This window comes from Melospiza melodia, chromosome 6 (assembly GCF_035770615.1).
Source record: "Melospiza melodia melodia isolate bMelMel2 chromosome 6, bMelMel2.pri, whole genome shotgun sequence".
Classification (NCBI taxonomy): Eukaryota; Metazoa; Chordata; class Aves; order Passeriformes; family Passerellidae; genus Melospiza; species Melospiza melodia.
This window is the reverse complement of record NC_086199.1, coordinates 38,001,801-38,018,782: the sequence shown is the minus strand read 5'-3', so window position 1 is coordinate 38,018,782 and position 16,982 is coordinate 38,001,801.

Here is a 16,982-nt window from a genome sequence, read left to right as displayed (position 1 = left end):
TCTGGATGGCAGATTGCAGGAGCCACTTTTCACCATCAAACCAGCCCGACTTGGCACTGGTGCCACCTCTGGTCTGGGAACCATCCTGCGTATCGTGGATTCTAAGGAGCCAGCCGGCCACTCCCAGCCACAGGCCCCCAGACACAAACAACGGCGCTTTTCCCTGGAAAACAAAACTCGCCTGCCAACATTTTGATGGCAGATTGCAGGAGCCACTTGGTACTATCAAACCAGCCCAACTTGGCACTGGTGCCACCATGGATCTGGTCACCATCCTGCCTATCGTAGCTTTTCAGGACCTAGCCGGTCACTCCAAGCCATAGGCCCCCAGAGAAAAACCTCGGCCCGTTTCCCTGGCAAACAAAAGTAAGCTGCCCCGCTTCTGGATGGCAGATTGCAGGAACCACTTGGTACTATCAAACCAGCCCAACTTGGCACTGGTGCCACCTTGGGTCTGGGAACCATCCTGCGTATCGTGGATTCTAAGGAGCCAGCCGGTCACTCCCAGCCACAGGCCACCAAACACAAACAACGGCGCTTTTCCCTGGAAAACAAAACTCGCCTGCCAACTTTTGAATGGCAGATTGCAGGAGCCACTTGCTACTATCAAATCAGCCCAACTTGGCACTGGTGCCACCATGGGTCTGGTCACCATCCTGCCTATCGTAGCTTTTCAGGAGCCAGCCGGTCACTCCCTGCCATAGGCCCCCAGAGAAAAACCTCGGCCCGTTTCCCTGGCAAACAAAAGTAAGCTACCCCGCTTCTGGATGGCAGATTGCAGGAGCCACTTTGCACCATCAAACTAGCCCGACTTGGCACTGGTGCCACCTCAGCTCTGGGAACCATCCTGCGTATCGTTCATTGTAAGGAGCCAGCCGGCCACTCCCAGCCACAGGCCCCCAGACACAAACAACGGCGCTTTTCCCTGGAAAACAAAACTCGCCTGCCAACATTTTGATGGCAGATTGCAGGAGCCACTTGGTACTATCAAATCAGCCCAACTTGGCACTGGTGCCACCATGGGTCTGGTCACCATCCTGCCTATCGTAGCTTTTCAGGAGCCAGCCGGTCACTCGCAGCCATAGGCCCCCAGACACAAAACTAAGCCCGTTTCCCTGGCAAACAAAAGTAAGCTACCCCGCTTCTGGATGGCAGATTGCAGGAGCCACTTTGCACCATCAAACTGGCCCGACTTGGCACTGGTGCGACCTCTGGTCTGGGAACCATCCTGCGTATCGTGGATTCTAAGGAGCCAGCCGGTCACTCCCACCCACAGGCCCCCAAACAAAACAACGGCACTTTTCCCTGGACAACAAAACTCGCCTGCCAACATTTTGATGGCAGATTGCAGGAGCCACTTGGTACTATCAAACCAGCCCAACTTGGCACTGGTGCCACCATGGGTCTGGTCACCATCCTGCCTATCGTAGCTTTTCAGGAGCCAGCCGGTCACTCCCTGCCATAGGCCCCCAGAGAAAAACCTCGGCCCGTTTCCCTGGCAAACAAAAGTAAGCTACCCCGCTTCTGGATGGCAGATTGCAGGAGCCACTTTGCACCATCAAACTAGCCCGACTTGGCACTGGTGCCACCTCAGGTCTGGGAACCATCCTGCGTATCGTTCATTGTAAGGAGCCAGCCGGCCACTCCCAGCCACAGGCCCCCAGACACAAACAACGGCGCTTTTCCCTGGAAAACAAAACTCGCCTGCCAACATTTTGATGGCAGATTGCAGGAGCCACTTGGTACTATCAAATCAGCCCAACTTGGCACTGGTGCCACCATGGGTCTGGTCACCATCCTGCCTATCGTAGCTTTTCAGGAGCCAGCCGGTCACTCGCAGCCATAGGCCCCCAGACACAAACCTCGGCCCGTTTCCCTGGCATACAAAAGTAAGCTGCCCCGCTTCTGGATGGCAGATTGCAGGAACCACTTTGCACCATCAAACTAGCCCGACTTGTCACTGGTGCCACCTCTGGTCTGGGAACCATGCTGTGTATCGTGGATTCTAAGGAGCCATCCGTCCACTCCCAGCCACAGGCCCCCAAACACAAACAACGGCGCTTTTCCCTGGAAAACAAAACTCGCCTGCCAACATTTTGATGGCAGATTGCAGGAGCCACTTGGTACTATCAAATCAGCCCAACTTGGCACTGGTGCCACCATGCGTTTGGTCACCATCCTGCCTATCGTAGCTTTTCAGGAGCCAGCCGGTCACTCCCAGCTATAGGCCCCCAGAAAAAAACCTCGGCCCGTTTCCCTGGCATACAAAAGTAAGCTGCCCCGCTTCTGGATGGCAGATTGCAGGAACCACTTGGTACTATCAAACCAGCCCGACTTGGCACTGGTGCCACCTCTGGTCTGGGAACCATCCTGCGTATCGTGGTTCTAAGGAGCCATCCGTCCACTCCCAGCCACAGGCCCCCAAACACAAACAACGGCGCTTTTCCCTGGAAAACAAAACTCGCCTGCCAACTTTTTGATGGCAGATTGCAGGAGCCACTTGCTACTATCAAATCAGCCCAACTTGGCACTGGTGCCACCATGGGTCTGGTCACCATCCTGCCTATCGTAGCTTTTCAGGAGCCAGCCGGTCACTCGCAGCCATAGGCCCCCAGAAACAATACTCGGCCCGTTTCCCTGGCAAACAAAAGTAAGCTGCCCCGCTTCTGGATGGCAGATTGCAGGAGCCACTTTGCACCATCAAACTAGCCCGACTTGGCACTGGTGCCACCTCTGGTCTGGGAACCATGCTGTGTATCGTGGATTCTAAGGAGCCAGCCGGCCACTCCCACCCACAGGCCCCCAAACAAAAACAACGGCACTTTTCCCTGGAAAACAAAACTCGCCTGCCAATTTTTTGATGGCAGATTGCAGGAGCCACTTGGTACTATCAAACCAGCCCAACTTGGCACTGGTGCCACCATGGGTCTGGTCACCATCCTGCCTATCGTAGCTTTTCAGGAGCCAGCCGGTCACTCCCAGCCATAGGCCCCCAGACACAAACCTCGGCCCGTTTCCCTGGCAAACAAAAGTAAGCTACCCCGCTTCTGGATGGCAGATTGCAGGACGCACTTGATAGTATCAAACCAGCCCGACTTGGCACTGGTGCCACCTCAGGTCTGGGAACCATCCTGCGTATCGTGGATTCTAGTTAGCCATCTGGCCACTCCCACCCACAGGCCCCCAAACAAAAACAACGGCGCTTTTCCCTGGAAAACAAACCTCGCCTGCCAAATTTTGATGGCAGATTGCCGGAGCCACTTGGTACTATCAAACCAGCCCAACTTGACACTGGTGCCACCATCGGTCTGGTCACCATCCTGCCTATCGTAGCTTTTCAGGAGCCAGCCGGTCACTCCCAGCCATAGGCCCCCAGACAAAAACCTTGGCCCGTTTCCCTGGCAAACAAAAGTAAGTTATCCCGCTTCTGGATGGCAGATTGCAGGAGCCACTTTTCACCATCAAACCAGCCCGACTTGGCACTGGTGCCACCTCTGGTCTGGGAACCATCCTGCGTATCGTGGATTCTAAGGAGCCAGCCGGCCACTCCCAGCCACAGGCCCCCAGACACAAACAACGGCGCTTTTCCCTGGAAAACAAAACTCGCCTGCCAACATTTTGATGGCAGATTGCAGGAGCCACTTGGTACTATCAAACCAGCCCAACTTGGCACTGGTGCCACCATGGATCTGGTCACCATCCTGCCTATCGTAGCTTTTCAGGACCTAGCCGGTCACTCCAAGCCATAGGCCCCCAGAGAAAAACCTCGGCCCGTTTCCCTGGCAAACAAAAGTAAGCTGCCCCGCTTCTGGATGGCAGATTGCAGGACGCACTTGGTACTATCAAACCAGCCCAACTTGGCACTGGTGCCACCTCTGGTCTGGGAACCATCCTGCGTATCGTGGATTCTAAGGAGCCAGCCGGTCACTCCCACCCACAGGCCCCCAAACACAAACAACGGCGCTTTTCCCTGGAAAACAAAACTCGCCTGACAACTTTTTGATGGCAGATTGCAGGAGCCACTTGGTACTATCAAATCAGCCCAACTTCGCACAGGTGCCACCAAGGGTCTGGTCACCATCCTGCCTATCGTAGCTTTTCAGGAGCCAGCCGGTCACTCCCAGCCATAGGCCCCCAGACACAAACCTCGGCCCGTTTCCCTGGCATACAAAAGTAAGCTGCCCCGCTTCTGGATGGCAGATTGCAGGAACCAGTTTGCACCATCAAACTAGCCCGACTTGTCACTGGTGCCACCTCTGGTCTGGGAACCATGCTGTGTATCGTGGATTCTAAGGAGCCATCCGTCCACTCCCAGCCACAGGCCCCCAAACACAAACAACGGCGCTTTTCCCTGGAAAACAAAACTCGCCTGCCAACATTTTGATGGCAGATTGCAGGAGCCACTTGGTACTATCAAACCAGCCCAACTTGGCACTGGTGCCACCATGGGTCTGGTCACCATCCTGCCTATCGTAGCTTTTCAGGAGCCAGCCGGTCACTCCCAGCCATAGGCCCCCAGACACAAACCTCGGCCCGTTTCCCTGGCAAACAAAAGTAAGCTGCCCCGCTTCTGCATGGCAGATTGCAGGACGCACTTGGTAGTATCAAACCAGCCCGACTTGGCACTGGTGCCACCTCTGGTCTGGGAACCATCCTGTGTATCCTGGATTCTAAGCAGCCAGCCGGCCACTCCCAGCCACAGGCCCCCAAACACAAACAACGGCGCTTTTCCCTGGAAAACAAAACTCGCCTGCCAACATTTTGATGGCAGATTGCAGGAGCCACTTGGTACTATCAAATCAGCCCAACTTGGCACTGGTGCCACCATGCGTTTGGTCACCATCCTGCCTATCGTAGCTTTTCAGGAGCCAGCCGGTCACTCCCAGCTATAGGCCCCCAGAAAAAAACCTCGGCCCGTTTCCCTGGCATACAAAAGTAAGCTGCCCCGCTTCTGGATGGCAGATTGCAGGAACCACTTGGTACTATCAAACCAGCCCGACTTGGCACTGGTGCCACCTCTGGTCTGGGAACCATCCTGCGTATCGTGGTTCTAAGGTGCCATCCGTCCACTCCCAGCCACAGGCCCCCAAACACAAACAACGGCGCTTTTCCCTGGAAAACAAAACTCGCCTGCCAACTTTTTGATGGCAGATTGCAGGAGCCACTTGGTACTATCAAATCAGCCCAACTTGGCACTGGTGCCACCATGGGTCTGGTCACCATCCTGCCTATCGTAGCTTTTCAGGAGCCAGCCGGTCACTCGCAGCCGTAGGCCCCCAGAAACAATACTCGGCCCGTTTCCCTGGCAAACAAAAGTAAGCTGCCCCGCTTCTGGATGGCAGATTGCAGGAGGCACTTTGCACCATCAAACTAGCCCGACTTGGCACTGGTGCCACCTCTGGTCTGGGAACCATCCTGCGTATCGTGGATTCTAAGGAGCCAGCCGGCCACTCCCACCCACAGGCCCCCAAACAAAAACAACGGCGCTTTTCCCTGGAAAACAAAACTCGCCTGCCAATTTTTTGATGGCAGATTGCAGGAGCCACTTGGTACTATCAAACCAGCCCAACTTGGCACTGGTGCCACCATGGGTCTGGTCACCATCCTGCCTATCGTAGCTTTTCAGGAGCCAGCCGGTCACTCCCAGCCATAGGCCCCCAGACACAAACCTCGGCCCGTTTCCCTGGCAAACAAAAGTAAGCTACCCCGCTTCTGGATGGCAGATTGCAGGACGCACTTGATAGTATCAAACCAGCCCGACTTGGCACTGGTGCCACCTCAGGTCTGGGAACCATGCTGCGTATCGTGGATTCTAATTAGCCATCTGGCCACTCCCACCCACAGGCCCCCAAACAAAAACAACGGCGCTTTTCCCTGGAAAACAAACCTCGCCTGCCAAATTTTGATGGCAGATTGCCGGAGCCACTTGGTACTATCAAACCAGCCCAACTTGACACTTGTGCCACCATGGGTCTGGTCACCATCCTGCCTATCGTAGCTTTTCAGGAGCCAGCCGGTCACTCCCAGCCATAGGCCCCCAGACAAAAACCTTGGCCCGTTTCCCTGGCAAACAAAAGTAAGTTATCCCGCTTCTGGATGGCAGATTGCAGGAGCCACTTTTCACCATCAAACCAGCCCGACTTGGCACTGGTGCCACCTCTGGTCTGGGAACCATCCTGCGTATCGTGGATTCTAAGGAGCCAGCCGGCCACTCCCAGCCACAGGCCCCCAAACACAAACCACAGCGCTTTTCCCTGGAAAACAAAACTCGCCTGCCAACTTTTTGATGGCAGATTGCAGGAGCCACTTGGTACTATCAAACCAGCCCAACTTGGCACTGGTGCCACCATGGATCTGGTCACCATCCTGCCTATCGTAGCTTTTCAGGACCTAGCCGGTCACTCCAAGCCATAGGCCCCCAGAGAAAAACCTCGGCCCGTTTCCCTGGCAAACAAAAGTAAGCTGCCCCGCTTCTGGATGGCAGATTGCAGGAACCACTTGGTACTATCAAACCAGCCCAACTTGGCACTGGTGCCACCTTGGGTCTGGGAACCATCCTGCGTATCGTGGATTCTAAGGAGCCAGCCGGTCACTCCCAGCCACAGGCCACCAAACACAAACAACGGCGCTTTTCCCTGGAAAACAAAACTCGCCTGCCAACATTTTGATGGCAGATTGCAGGAGCCACTTGCTACTATCAAATCAGCCCAACTTGGCACTGGTGCCACCATGGGTCTGGTCACCATCCTGCCTATCGTAGCTTTTCAGGAGCCAGCCGGTCCCTCCCTGCCATAGGCCCCCAGAGAACATCCGCGGCCCGTTTCCCTGGCAAACAAAAGTAAGCTACCCCGCTTCTGGATGGCAGATTGCAGGAGCCACTTTGCACCATCAAACTAGCCCGACTTGGCACTGGTGCCACCTCAGGTCTGGGAACCATCCTGCGTATCGTTCATTGTAAGGAGCCAGCCGGCCACTCCCAGCCACAGGCCCCCAGACACAAACAACGGCGCTTTTCCCTGGAAAACAAAACTCGCCTGCCAACATTTTGATGGCAGATTGCAGGAGCCACTTGGTACTATCAAATCAGCCCAACTTGGCACTGGTGCCACCATGGGTCTGGTCACCATCCTGCCTATCGTAGCTTTTCAGGAGCCAGCCGGTCACTCGCAGCCATAGGCCCCCAGACACAAAACTCGGCCCGTTTCCCTGGCAAACAAAAGTAAGCTACCCCGCTTCTGGATGGCAGATTGCAGGAGCCACTTTGCACCATCAAACCAGCCCGACTTGGCACTGGTGCGACCTCTGGTTTGGGAACCATCCTGCGTATCGTGGATTCTAAGGAGCCAGCCGGTCACTCCCACCCACAGGCCCCCATACACAAACAACGGCACTTTTCCCTGGAAAACAAAACTCGCCTGCCAACATTTTGATGGCAGATTGCAGGAGCCACTTGGTACTATCAAACCAGCCCAACTTGGCACTGGTGCCACCATGGGTCTGGTCACCATCCTGCCTATCGTAGCTTTTCAGGAGCCAGCCGGTCACTCCCAGCCATAGGCCCCCAGAAAAAAAGCTCGGCCCGTTTCCCTGGCAAACAAAAGTAAGTTATCCCGCTTCTGGATGGCAGATTGCAGGAGCCACTTTTCACCATCAAACCAGCCCGACTTGGCACTGGTGCCACCTCTGGTCTGGGAACCATCCTGCGTATCGTGGATTCTAAGGAGCCAGCCGGCCACTCCCAGCCACAGGCCCCCAAACACAAACAACGGCGCTTTTCCCTGGATAACAAACTCGCCTGCCAACTTTTTGATGGCAGATTGCAGGAGCCACTTGGTACTATCAAACCAGCCAAACTTGGCACTGGTGCCACCATGGGTCTGGTCACCATCCTGCCTATCGTAGCTTTTCAGGAGCCAGGCGGTCACTCCCAGCCATAGGCCCCCAGACACAAACCTCGGCCCGTTTCCCTGGCAAACAAAAGTAAGCTGCCCCGCTTCTGGATGGCAGATTGCAGGAACCACTTGGTAGTATCAAACCAGCCCGACTTGTCACTGGTGCCACCTCTGGTCTGGGAACCATCCTGCGTATCGTGGTTCTAAGGAACCATCCGTCCACTCCCAGCCACAGGCCCCCAAACACAAACAACGGCGCTTTTCCCTGGAAAACAAAACTCGCCTGCCAACTTTTTGATGGCAGATTGCAGGAGCCACTTGGTACTATCAAATCAGCCCAACTTGGCACTGGTGCCACCATGGGTCTGGTCACCATCCTGCCTATCGTAGCTTTTCAGGAGCCAGCCGGTCACTCGCAGCCATAGGCCCCCAGAAACAATACTCGGCCCGTTTCCCTGGCAAACAAAAGTAAGCTGCCCCGCTTCTGGATGGCAGATTGCAGGAGCCACTTTGCACCATCAAACTAGCCCGACTTGGCACTGGTGCCACCTCTGGTCTGGGAACCATCCTGCGTATCGTGGATTCTAAGGAGCCAGCCGGCCACTCCCACCCACAGGCCCCCAAACAAAAACAACGTCGCTTTTCCCTGGAAAACAAAACTCGCCTGCCAATTTTTTGATGGCAGATTGCAGGAGCCACTTGGTACTATCAAACCAGCCCAACTTGGCACTGGTGCCACCATGGGTCTGGTCACCATCCTGCCTATCGTAGCTTTTCAGGAGCCAGCCGGTCACTCCCAGCCATAGGCCCCCAGACACAAACCTCGGCCCGTTTCCCTGGCAAACAAAAGTAAGCTACCCCGCTTCTGGATGGCAGATTGCAGGACGCACTTGATAGTATCAAACCAGCCCGACTTGGCACTGGTGCCACCTCAGGTCTGGGAACCATGCTGCGTATCGTGGATTCTAATTAGCCATCTGGCCACTCCCACCCACAGGCCCCTAAACAAAAACAACGGCGCTTTTCCCTGGAAAACAAACCTCGCCTGCCAACTTTTTGATGGCAGATTGCCGGAGCCACTTGGTACTATCAAACCAGCCCAACTTGACACTGGTGCCACCATGGGTCTGGTCACCATCCTGCCTATCGTAGCTTTTCAGGAGCCAGCCGGTCACTCCCAGCCATAGGCCCCCACACAAAAACCTTGGCCCGTTTACCTGGCAAACAAAAGTAAGTTATCCCGCTTCTGGATGGCAGATTGCAGGAGCCACTTTTCACCATCAAACCAGCCCGACTTGGCACTGGTGCCACCTCTGGTCTGGGAACCATCCTGCGTATCGTGGATTCTAAGGAGCCAGCCGGCCACTCCCAGCCACAGGCCCCCAAACACAAACCACAGCGCTTTTCCCTGGAAAACAAAACTCGCCTGCCAACTTTTTGATGGCAGATTGCAGGAGCCACTTGGTACTATCAAACCAGCCCAACTTGGCACTGGTGCCACCATGGATCTGGTCACCATCCTGCCTATCGTAGCTTTTCAGGACCTAGCCGGTCACTCCAAGCCATAGGCCCCCAGAGAAAAACCTCGGCCCGTTTCCCTGGCAAACAAAAGTAAGCTGCCCCGCTTCTGGATGGCAGATTGCAGGAACCACTTGGTACTATCAAACCAGCCCAACTTGGCACTGGTGCCACCTTGGGTCTGGGAACCATCCTGCGTATCGTGGATTCTAAGGAGCCAGCCGGTCACTCCCAGCCACAGGCCACCAAACACAAACAACGGCGCTTTTCCCTGGAAAACAAAACTCGCCTGCCAACATTTTGATGGCAGATTGCAGGAGCCACTTGCTACTATCAAATCAGCCCAACTTGGCACTGGTGCCACCATGGGTCTGGTCACCATCCTGCCTATCGTAGCTTTTCAGGAGCCAGCCGGTCCCTCCCTGCCATAGGCCCCCAGAGAAAAACCTCGGCCCGTTTCCCTGGCAAACAAAAGTAAGCTGCCCCGCTTCTGGATGGCAGATTGCAGGAGCCACTTTGCACCATCAAACTAGCCCGACTTGGCACTGGTGCCACCTCAGGTCTGGGAACCATCCTGCGTATCGTTCATTGTAAGGAGCCAGCCGGCCACTCCCAGCCACAGGCCCCCAGACACAAAAAACGGCGCTTTTCCCTGGAAAACAAAACTCGCCTGCCAACTTTTTGATGGCAGATTGCAGGAGCCACTTGGTACTATCAAATCAGCCCAACTTGGCACTGGTGCCACCATGGGTCTGGTCACCATCCTGCCTATCGTAGCTTTTCAGGAGCCAGCCGGTCACTCGCAGCCATAGGCTCCCAGAGACAAAACTCGGCCCGTTTCCCTGGCAAACAAAAGTAAGCTACCCCGCTTCTGGATGGCAGATTGCAGGAGCCACTTTGCACCATCAAACTGGCCCGACTTGGCACTGGTGCGACCTCTGGTCTGGGAACCATCCTGCGTATCGTGGATTCTAAGGAGCCAGCCGGTCACTCCCACCCACAGGCCCCCAAACACAAACAACGGCACTTTTCCCTGGAAAACAAAACTCGCCTGCCAACATTTTGATGGCAGACTGCAGGAGCCACTTGGTACTATCAAACCAGCCCAACTTGGCACTGGTGCCACCATGGGTCTGGTCACCATCCTGCCTATCGTAGCTTTTCAGGACCTAGCCGGTCACTCCCAGCCATAGGCCCCCAGACAATAACCTCGGCCCGTTTCCCTGGCAAACAAAAGTAAGTTATCCCGCTTCTGGATGGCAGATTGCAGGAGCCACTTTTCACCATCAAACCAGCCCAACTTGGCACTGGTGCCACCTCTGGTCTGGGAACCATCCTGCGTATCGTGGATTCTAAGGAGCCAGCCGGCCACTCCCTGCCACAGGCCCCCAAACACAAACAACGGCGCTTTTCCCTGGATAGCAAACTCGCCTGCCAAATTTTTGATGGCAGATTGCAGGAGCCACTTGGTACTATCAAACCAGCCCAACTTGGCACTGGTGCCACCATGGGTCTGGTCACCATCCTGCCTATCGTAGCTTTTCAGGAGCCAGGCGGTCACTCCCAGCCATAGGCCCTGAGACACAAACCTCGGCCCGTTTCCCTGGCAAACAAAAGTAAGCTGCCCCGCTTCTGGATGGCAGATTGCAGGACGCACTTGGTACTATCAAACCAGCCCAACTTGGCACTGGTGCCACCTCTGGTCTGGGAACCATGCCGCGTATCGTGGATTCTAAGCAGCCAGCCGGCCACTCCCAGCCACAGGCCCCCAAACAGAAACAATGGCGCTTTTCCCTGGAAAACAAAACTCGCCTGCCAACTTTTTGATGGCAGATTGCAGGAGCCACTTGGTACTATCAAATCAGCCCAACTTGGCACTGGTGCCACCATGGGTCTGGTCACCATCCTGCCTATCGTAGCTTTTCAGGAGCCAGCCGGTCACTCCCAGCCATAGGCCCCCAGACACAAACCTCGGCCCGTTTCCCTGGCAAACAAAAGTAAGCTACCCCGCTTCTGGATGGCAGATTGCAGGAACCACTTTGCACCATCAAACTAGCCCGACTTGGCACTGGTGCCACCTCTGGTCTGGGAACCATGCTGCGTATCGTGGATTCTAAGGAGCCATCCGTCCACTCCCAGACACAGTCCCCCAAACACAAACAACGGCGCTTTTCCCTGGAAAACAAAACTCGCCTGCCAACTTTTTGATGGCAGATTGCAGGAGCCACTTGGTACTATCAAACCAGCCCAACTTGGCACTGGTGCCACCATGGGTCTGGTCACCATCCTGCCTATCGTAGCTTTTCAGGAGCCAGCCGGTCACTCCCAGCCATAGGCCCCCAGACACAAACCTCGGCCCGTTTCCCTGGCAAACAAAAGTAAGCTGCCCCGCTTCTGGATGGCAGATTGCAGGACGCACTTGGTAGTATCAAACCAGCCCGACTTGGCACTGGTGCCACCTCTGGTCTGGGAACCATCCTGCGTATCGTGGATTCTAAGCAGCCATCCGTCCACTCCCAGCCACAGGCCCCCAAACACAAACAACGGCGCTTTTCCCTGGAAAACAAAACTCGCCTGCCAACATTTTGATGGCAGATTGCAGGAGCCACTTGGTACTATCAAATCAGCCCAACTTGGCACTGGTGCCACCATGCGTTTGGTCACCATCCTGCCTATCGTAGCTTTTCAGGAGCCAGACGGTCACTCCCAGCTATAGGCGCCCAGACACAAACCTCGGCCCGTTTCCCTGGCATACAAAAGTAAGCTGCCCCGCTTCTGGATGGCAGATTGCAGGAACAACTTGGTACTATCAAACCAGCCCGACTTGGCACTGGTGCCACCTCTGGTCTGGGAACCATCCTGCGTATCGTGGATTCTAAGGAGCCATCCGTCCACTCCCAGCCACAGGCCCCCAAACACAAACAACGGCGCTTTTCCCTGGAAAACAAAACTCGCCTGCCAATATTTTGATGGCAGATTGCAGGAGCCACTTGCTACTATCAAATCAGCCCAACTTGGCACTGGTGCCACCATGGGTCTGGTCACCATCCTGCCTATCGTAGCTTTTCAGGAGCCAGCCGGTCCCTCCCTGCCATAGGCCCCCAGAGAAAAACCTCGGCCCGTTTCCCTGGCAAACAAAAGTAAGCTGCCCCGCTTCTGGATGGCAGATTACAGGAGCCACTTTGCACCATCAATCTAGCCCGACTTGGCACTGGTGCCACCTCAGGTCTGGGAACCATCCTGCGTATCGTTCATTGTAAGGAGCCAGCCGGCCACTCCAGCCACAGGCCCCCAGACACAAACAACGGCGCTTTTCCCTGGAAAACAAAACTCGCCTGCCAACATTTAGATGGCAGATTGCAGGAGCCACTTGGTACTATCAAATCAGCCCAACTTGGCACTGGTGCCACCATGGGTCTGGTCACCATCCTGCCTATCGTAGCTTTTCAGGAGCCAGCCGGTCACTCCCAGCCATAGGCCCCCAGACACAAACCTCGGCCCGTTTCCCTGGCAAACAAAAGTAAGCTACCCCGCTTCTGAATGGCAGATTGCAGGAACCACTTTGCACCATCAAACTAGCCCGACTTGGCACTGGTGCCACCTCTGGTCTGGGAACCATGCTGCGTATCGTGGATTCTAAGGAGCCATCCGTCCACTCCCAGACACAGGCCCCCAAACACAAACAACGGCGCTTTTCCCTGGAAAACAAAACTCGCCTGCCAACTTTTTGATGGCAGATTGCAGGAGCCACTTGGTACTATCAAACCAGCCCAACTTGGCACTGGTGCCACCATGGGTCTGGTCACCATCCTGCCTATCGTAGCTTTTCAGGAGCCAGCCGGTCACTCCCAGCCATAGGCCCCCAGACACAAACCTCGGCCCGTTTCCCTGGCAAACAAAAGTAAGCTGCCCCGCTTCTGGATGGCAGATTGCAGGACGCACTTGGTAGTATCAAACCAGCCCGACTTGGCACTGGTGCCACCTCTGGTCTGGGAACCATCCTGCGTATCGTGGATTCTAAGCAGCCAGCCGGCCACTCCCAGCCACAGGCCCCCAAACACAAACAACGGCGCTTTTCCCTGGAAAACAAAACTCGCCTGCCAACATTTTGATGGCAGATTGCAGGAGCCACTTGGTACTATCAAATCAGCCCAACTTGGCACTGGTGCCACCATGCGTTTGGTCACCATCCTGCCTATCGTAGCTTTTCAGGAGCCAGACGGTCACTCCCAGCTATAGGCCCCCAGACAAAAACCTCGGCCCGTTTCCCTGGCATACAAAAGTAAGCTGCCCCGCTTCTGGATGGCAGATTGCAGGAACAACTTGGTACTATCAAACCAGCCCGACTTGGCACTGGTGCCACCTCTGGTCTGGGAACCATCCTGCGTATCGTGGATTCTAAGGAGCCATCCGTCCACTCCCAGCCACAGGCCCCCAAACACAAACAACGGCGCTTTTCCCTGGAAAACAAAACTCGCCTGACAACTTTTTGATGGCAGATTGCAGGAGCCACTTGGTACTATCAAACCAGCCCAACTTGGCACTGGTGCCACCATGGATCTGGTCACCATCCTGCCGATCGTAGCTTTTCAGGACCTAGCCGGTCACTCCAAGACATAGGCGCCCAGACAAAAAGCTCGGCCCGTTTCCCTGGCAAACAAAGTAAGCTGCCCCACTTCTGGATGGCAGATTGCAGGAACCACTTGGTACTATCAAACCAGCCCGACTTGGCACTGGTGCCACCTTGGGTCTGGGAACCATCCTGCGTATCGTGGATTCTAAGGAGCCAGCCGGTCACTCCCAGCCACAGGCCCCCAAACACAAACAACGGCGCTTTTCCCTGGAAAACAAAACTCGCCTGCCAATATTTTGATGGCAGATTGCAGGAGCCACTTGCTACTATCAAATCAGCCCAACTTGGCACTGGTGCCACCATGGGTCTGGTCACCATCCTGCCTATCGTAGCTTTTCAGGAGCCAGCCGGTCCCTCCCTGCCATAGGCCCCCAGAGAAAAACCTCGGCCCGTTTCCATGGCAAACAAAAGTAAGCTACCCCGCTTCTGGATGGCAGATTACAGGAGCCACTTTGCACCATCAAACTAGCCTGACTTGGCACTGGTGCCACCTCAGGTCTGGGAACCATCCTGCGTATCGTTCATTCTAAGGAGCCAGCCGGCCACTCCAGCCACAGGCCCCCAGACACAAACAACGGCGCTTTTCCCTGGAAAACAAAACTCGCCTGCCAACTTTTTGATGGCAGATTGCAGGAGCCACTTGGTACTATCAAACCAGCCCAACTTGGCACTGCTGCCACCATGGGTCTGGTCACCATCCTGCCTATCGTAGCTTTTCAGGACCTAGACGGTCACTCCCAGCCATAGGCCCCGTGACACAAAGCTCGGCCCGTTTCCCTGGCAAACAAAAGTAAGCTGTCCCGCTTCTGGATGGCAGATTGCAGGAACCACTTGGTACTATCAAACCAGCAAAACTTGGCACTGGTGCCACCTTGGGTCTGGATACCATGCTGCGTATCGTGGATTCTAAGGAGCCAGCCGGCCACTCCCAGCCACAGGCCCCCAAACACAAACAACGGCGCTTTTCCCTGGAAAACAAAACTCTCCTGCCAACTTTTTGATGGGAGATTGCAGGAGCCACTTGGTTTTATCAAATCAGACCAACTTGGCACTGGTGCCACCATGGGTCTGGTCACCATCCTGCCTATCGTAGCTTTTCAGGAGCCAGCCGGTCACTCCCAGCCATAGGCCCCCAGACACAAACCTCGGCCCGTTTCCCTGACAAACAAAAGTAAGTTATCCCGCTTCTGGATGGCAGATTGCCGGAGCCACTTGGTACTATCAAACCAGCCCGACTTGGCACTGGTGCCACCATGGGTCTGGTCACCATCCTGCCTATCGTGGATTCTAATTAGCCATCTGTCCACTCCCAGCCACAGGCCCCCAAACAAAAACAACGGCGCTTTTCCTTGGAAAACAAAACTCGTCTGCCAACTTTTTGATGGCAGATTGCCAGAGCCACTTGGTACTATCAAACCAGCCCAACTTGGCACTGGTGCCACCTTGGGTCTGGGAACCATGCTGCGTATCGTGGATTCTAAGGAGCCATCCGTCCACTCCCAGCCACAGGCCCCCAAACACAAACAACGGCGCTTTTCCCTGGAAAACAAAATTCGCCGGCCAACTTTTTGATGGCAGATTGCAGGAGCCACTTGGTACTATCAAATCAGCCCAACTTGGCACTGGTGCCACCATGGGTCTGGTCACCATCCTGCTTATCGTAGCTTTTCAGGAGCCAGCCGGTCACTCCCAGCCATAGGCGCCCAGACACAATGCTCTGCCCTTTTCCCTGGCAAACCAAAGTAAGCTGCCCCGCTTCTGGATGGCAGATTGCAGGAACCACTTGGTACTATCAAACCAGCCCGACTTGGCACTGGTGCCACCTCTGGTCTGGGAACCATGCTGCGTATCGTGGATTCTAAGGAGCCAGCCGGCCACTCCCAGCCACAGGCCCCCAAACAAAAACAACGGCGCTTTTCCCTGGAAAACAAAACTCGCCTGCCAAATTTTTGATGGCAGATTGCAGGAGCCACTTGGTACTATCAAACCAGCCCAACTTGGCACTGGTGCCACCATGGGTCTGGTCACCATCCTGCCTATCTTAGCTTTTCAGGAGCCAGCCGGTCACTCCCAGCCATAGGCCCCCAGACACAAAGCTCGGCCCGTTTCCCTGGCAAACAAAAGTAAGCTGCCCCGCTTCTGGATGGCAGATTGCAGGAGCCACTTGGTACTATCAAACCAGCCCAACTTGGCACTGGTGCCACCTTGGGTCTGGGAACCATCCTGCGTATCGTGGATTCTAAGGAGCCAGCCGGTCACTCCCAGCCACAGGCCCCCAAACACAAACCACAGCGCTTTTCCCTGGAAAACAAACCCGCCTGCCGACATTTTGATGGCAGATTGCAGGAGCCACTTGCTGCTATCAAATCAGCCCAACTTGGCACTGGTGCCACCATGGGTCTGGTCACCATCCTGCCTATCGTAGCTTTTCAGGAGCCAGCCGGTCCCTCCCTGCCATAGGCCCCCAGAGAAAAACCTCGGCCCGTTTCCCTGGCAAACAAAAGTAAGCTGCCCCGCTTCTGGATGGCAGATTACAGGAGCCACTTTGCACCATCAAACTAGCCTGACTTGGCACTGGTGCCACCTCAGGTCTGGGAACCATCCTGCGTATCGTTCATTCTAAGGAGCCAGCCGGCCACTCCAGCCACAGGCCCCCAGACACAAACAACGGCGCTTTTCCCTGGAAAACAAAACTCGCCTGCCAACATTTAGATGGCAGATTGCAGGAGCCACTTGGTACTATCAAATCAGCCCAACTTGGCACTGGTGCCACCATGGGTCTGGTCACCATCCTGCCTATCGTAGCTTTTCAGGAGCCAGCCGGTCACTCCCAGCCATAGGCCCCCAGACACAAACCTCGGCCCGTTTCCCTGGCAAACAAAAGTAAGCTACCCCGCTTCTGGATGGCAGATTGCAGGAACCACTTTGCACCATCAAAC